The following is a 6,000-nucleotide window of genomic DNA, read 5'->3' on the forward strand; positions in this document are numbered from 1 at the left end:
GATATCTGGTTTTGTAAATGCGGGGGATTGAAATATGGCGGTCCTGACACAAGAATAGACGGAAACCTTTTAAACGTACCCTGAAAGTATCGTGGGGGGCAAGACGACAGTCCAAAAGTGTGTAAATGTATTAAACGTGAAATATCCTGGGCCTCACAGCCATTCGCAAGAGTAACAATTAGATATATGTAACAGTTGCAATGATGCAAATCAATATATATATATATATATAATGTATACCCTGTTCATTTATGTAACTGTATTTGTAACCATGTATTATTTGTCATATTAACTATGCCCAGAATATACTTGAAAACGAGAGGTAACTTTCAATGTATTACTTCCTGGTAAAACATTTTTATAAATAAAAATAAATAAATTAGGAGGCACCAAGTACCGATATCTGTTTCTCCTGCAGAAGTTAAATGTGAAGGTGTCATGTTTCCTATTAAGGCGCCCATATTACGTGCACAGACGCAACAGTGAAGATGGCGGTTGTCTAAGTATTATAGAAGCAAAGTTATGAAGTTTTTGAAGTGAAACTTCCTTAGTGGCACCTCATTCGAACTGGGGCAAAAATGGATTGTGGAGACAGAAATGAAACGGATGTGACGTCAGTGCTGGCAGTTGAGGCCGGGCTGTGTTCTGGCTCAGCCCGACCCCAACACTGACATCACACCCGCTTCAAAAATCAGAAGTGGCCGCCGCTCGCCCCACACGGCCGCAGACATATGCGGCGGCGGCGGCGATAGCCACCGGCGCCGCTCCTAACGGCCGGCCACAATTTCCCCCAGTTGGAGATGGGCACGGGCGGCATCCGGGGCAGTGGGGACCGGGCCCGGCTCTCCTGCTACAACCTGCCGACTGGCTCCTGGGACCAGGCCCGCTCTCGGTCCCAGCCGCACGCCAAGCTCAAATTACAGCAGTAGCTCTGTACTCCATCGGGGGCGAGTGCTTCCGCTGCACGGTGATGGGGGCAGCATCTACTGCTTGAACCGAGCGGCACCCTGCAAGTCGCCCTACCCCCGGAGCAAGCCGGGGGGAAGATGGCACCCTTCCCCATTTGTGCTCTCCTTGCCCGAGGGGAAGATAATCCATTAAAGCAGAGGTGTATATACAGTACATGTGTAATGTATGTTTTCTAGGGTCACAGGCCATTGACATGTCACACACACACACACTGACACAAACACACACACTGACACAAACACACACACACATAAATACATACACATACCTCTGCAGGTGGGCTTGCTGCCACAGGATACACGGGCGGGAGACTCCTCTGCCGCCGGGCTGGAGACTCCTCTGCCGCCGGGTGGGAGACTCCTCTGCCGCGTGGCTGGACACTCCTCTGCCGCGTGGCTGGACACTCCTCTGCCGCCGGGCGGGAGACTCAGACAGAGCTCCCCCCGCTGGGCTCACTCGCGTACAGGCAGCAAGGGGAGCTGTTCAGCTGCCGCCAACCTCTGCGCAGCCCGCGCCGCGCATGCGCAGTAGTCATGGCGACCCTGTCGGACGCCACGCATGCGCAGAAGCGTCTGGCAGCGGCGCCGTTACCCCCACGCGCCCATTAAATTTTGAATAAAAGGACACGGAGCGCAGACCACCCACCCACCCTCTGTGTCACGCTGTAACACACACGCACACTCAGTCACACGCACACTCAGTCACGTGCACACTCAGTCACGTGCACACTCAGTCACGCGCACACTCAGTCACGCGCACACTCAGTCACGCGCACACTCAGTCACGCACACACAGTCACACGCACAGTCACACGCACAGTCACAGTCACGCACAGTTTAAGTCACATGCACACTCACAGTCACACGCACACGCACAGTCAGTCACACTCAGTCACACGCACACTCACAGTCACAGTCACACGCAAACTCACATGCACACTCAGTCAGTCGCACGCACAGTCAGTCGCACGCACAGTCACACGCACACTCTCAGTCACATGCACACTCAGTCACACGCACACTCAGTCACACGCACACTCTCAGTCACACGCACACTCACTCACACGCACACTCTCAGTCACACGCACACTCTCAGTCACACGCACACACGAGGAATTCACACTTAGTGCAAATAGCTAATACAGGGGATGTGTACCGAGCACGCGCGTTATAAGTCAAATTTATTTGCGTTTTGTCAATGAAATTGTATTTTGATTTTTAATTAAAACATCACAAACACAAATACAATTTCTGTGACAAAAGTCAAAGAAGTTTCACTTACTATGCGCGTGCACAGCACACACAGCTTTTTTTTTATATATTGAGCCAACATTTAAAAGTGAATAGAAAGGGTTTCTTCCTTAAAGTCATTAAAAAATTTAATCTAGAGAGATTGATGAAAGGGGTGGGCTGAGACTGCACCCAGAAAGGTGAGCTTACAGTATGTTGTTTTCAATTGAGGGAATTTAGAATATAAACCCTGAATTTGAATTATGAATTAGATTTCAACTAAGGGAGTGCCCATGCTGGAACATGTGAAATCTCAATTTACATTCAAGACCCTTTGGGAAAAGAGCTGATCAAGATTATATGATAGTGTAAATTAAATTCTTTGTTTATCCTTTTTTTTTTAAAATACAGGTGTGTAGTGCTGGTACCTGCTGGCTTACAGGATACCGAGTTGTCCGCCAATGGTGTTGGGGACATTAGGACAGGTTTCTGGGGTAGATGTTGGTTCTTTATCTCATTGGTGTCAGCGCCTCCATCTCTTGCAGGCTGCAGGGATATGAAGGCAATCCCTGCAGGAGAACTCACACTACTCCCCCGGATAGATTACACTCACGAGGCAGGAGTATATTTTATAAACAGCAACTCTTTATTCTCTCTATCTGCATACAACAATACAGTATTCACTGGAACACTGCACACACTAGGCCTCCAGCCTCTGGATTGTCCCTGGACTCACACCCCTGGCCACGGGCACCAAGGGTGGTCCTTGCTCTTCCCTGACTCCCTATTAGAGTCAGAGGTATGGTATTCACTCCCACTCCCCAAGGGTAGGGGACAGAAGGTGACAGAGCCCTGAATACCTCTGCTGTGATACCAGTTTCAAGAGGGAGAGACAACTGGCTACATTTAGTCAGTGCAGCCCCTTAAGTACCAAGGGGGAGGGTCTAAGGTCTGAACTCCTTATTGGGCAGAACACAGACCTTAGCCCACTGTGACGGTGAGGGGGTAACCAGGCTCAATAATAAAGGTTAAGACCATTTGTTTACCCCTGATCCGTGTGTAAAGGTCCTAGAGTGTCAGCTCTTGGACCTAACTGTCGTGTAGGCATCACTTAGACTGTGGATAAATTATGCAGCAATTCAGTATTTTCTGCGTTTTGCCTTTCTGGGGTGTTGGACAGCGGAGCTTGCGAGGCTGTGAGTTTGAGGGTGGGTTTTGCGGAGAAACGTCAATCTGATTGTTGCTATGTAGCGGCGTTCCCGAGTTATGAGACAGCCCAAAGATGTACCCAGGAATCAGGTAAGATTCTAAGGCACATTGAAGCACAGTGCTCCGGCAAAATCCTACCATGAAAACGTTCTTGCGACTCGCCGCCAGGGTTCCCTGCTTCAGCACAAACTGGAAAAGTAAAGAGGGCATGGTTGATCAAGGTATCCCCAGAATGGTCCCGTGGTCTCTAGAATAAGGTGGGATGCCCAGACAATGCCCAAGTCACCCTGAACCTGGTATAGGGGTTCAGGGGGTGCTCCAGCTATGTCAGAAAGCTGTGAGGGTTTTATTGTGTGAGTACAGTTAAAGTCAGGGTTGTGCAGTGCACCAGGGATAAGGCTGGTAAGAGTAGGGAACATATATTCTTATTCTATCCCTGACACCGGACCAGCAGACTTATACCCGTTAAAACACAAGACACATAAGCAAAGTGTATTTTATTAAAGGTTTTATTTAATAAATGTAAATGCTTGTAACATTATGTCTGTGACTGTGGGATTCCAAGTCCGTGGTTCCAAGAGACCAGATGGCTACCAAGCTTGGCGCCCCGGAGTTGAAAGCCTCAGGGATACCAAGGTGTTAGAACAAGAGGAGTACTGTAGTTATACCTGAGTACCTCCATCCTGGGCTAACAAAGGGCTATCCGGCGACCATTTGTTCTTCCCATGGACAGCGGGTGGGCTTGATATGCAATTTATTTTACTGCTTTGTCTTGCTCAATCAAATGATCCTGATAGGAAAAGGTGTAAATAACCCTGGTCTCCCGTGACACCCACCTCCTCCCCTGTCACTCAAAGGAGCTGCTGCTGGTGGGGAAAACCGTGGATTGGTTCTGACACTGCCTGCACTATTACCAGGGCTTGTATGTCAGGTAGAGCAGAATAGTAGCCAAAACAGGCATGGCTACATAAGTTAACAACTTTGTTTACCCTGGTTACATTTCTGTATGTATTTTTCTGCTAATACCTTCTCCATCTTCTGTACATGGGCTTTTCCTTTTAACAACACCATGGTTTTCTTTTCCTTTAAACCTTTAACTTTATTAACATAACAATTAATCACAGTGTTTGTAACCATTTGTTTATAACTGTTTTAAGCTGTCTGTCTGGATTTCTTCCCCGCTAACTACAATGTCCATCCTTCTGTCCTTGTTGATTAAGGTTAGATATTCGCTTGCAATGTCTTTAGTCTCCTTAGTAGAGCTGCCAGTTGGCTTCTCCAAAAATTCTGCACACAATGGTGAAAGAACAAAAACAGCGCACAACTCTCATAGCGTAAAATAATAATAATATGTAAAATATAATGTGAAAAATACAAGGGGTGGTATTATATGCATGTACAAAAAATTCAATTGTTAAAGCAGGGCATGTTTGGGGCACATGTTACCACTAAAGCATTCAGCAGGTCACAGATCAGCATGCCACCGTCGACATCACTCGGGTCCGATCCAGGTAGGTAGAGATGTCCTGATAGCCTGGCACTTCGGTCTTTGGTCTTGCTTCCATGGCTGTATCCTCTGCTGATGCAGTGGTAATGTCCCCAGCAAGGAACTCACGGTATCGGAGAAGAGTTTGTATTGGAATAGTACAAGCCCCGCACTGCTGCTCACGGGCTCACAGAACCCACGCTGAGAGCTCACTCTCCATTGCGGCACTTGGACGCGTTGGTAATGTCGTCACTGAAAGCGCCGAACTCAGCAGTAAGCTAATACAAGACTATTGTGCAGATACAGGTGGTATATAAACCCTAAAAATGTTAATGATTGGCCACTCAGAGTGTATTAATCAACCAATCATATGCATGATGACATAAAGACACATGTAGACATAATTATAATCATTATGAATAATGAGTTTTAATTACAAAAAAGGATTTAAAAATATGCAAATAATACATTAACACACTAGACATATTAAAATACATCCTAATTCAGATGCCAATAATTAGTAAGGCTGAAATATGAAGAAAACAGCATTAGCAACATAGTAATACATTGTTGGAATAACACATGACAAATCGAATGTTGTAACAAGCTGACTATGAAACAAAACCTTAACTGGATATGGAGTAATCAAAGGGTTAATACCCAAACCAATTGAAAATATATATAAATAGTAGAAACAGTAAAAATAGCAAAAATAAGACTAAAATCAATGGACACAAAAAATCATTTAAATTTAAATGAACACTCATTATATGGTTAAAATGAGAGCTCATAATATAATTGAAAAAATAAATGAAAATACAAGAGAAGGTGTCAAGCCTCCACGATGGGAAGGCTATCAAGCCAAACGTTATTCTGTCCCTAGACGAGAGTCTGACCATCAGTCCCCAGAACCTTCTCTTTTTTTAGAGATGCTCAAGTCGAGGTACCAGGCACCCAGGGGTTTCAGAGAGTTCCACCGGGGGCCAACCCCTTCTTTCTTCCATTTTTGTGCATGTTTCAATAAATCAATTTCGTTTGCATCAGCATAGTCCAGCCTTATATTTTTGTCCAGCGGTGCCGGCTGATTCTCTCTCTACATTGAGAGGT

The sequence above is a fragment of the Ascaphus truei genome, chromosome 2, assembly GCF_040206685.1.
Source record: "Ascaphus truei isolate aAscTru1 chromosome 2, aAscTru1.hap1, whole genome shotgun sequence".
NCBI lineage: Eukaryota > Metazoa > Chordata > Amphibia > Anura > Ascaphidae > Ascaphus > Ascaphus truei.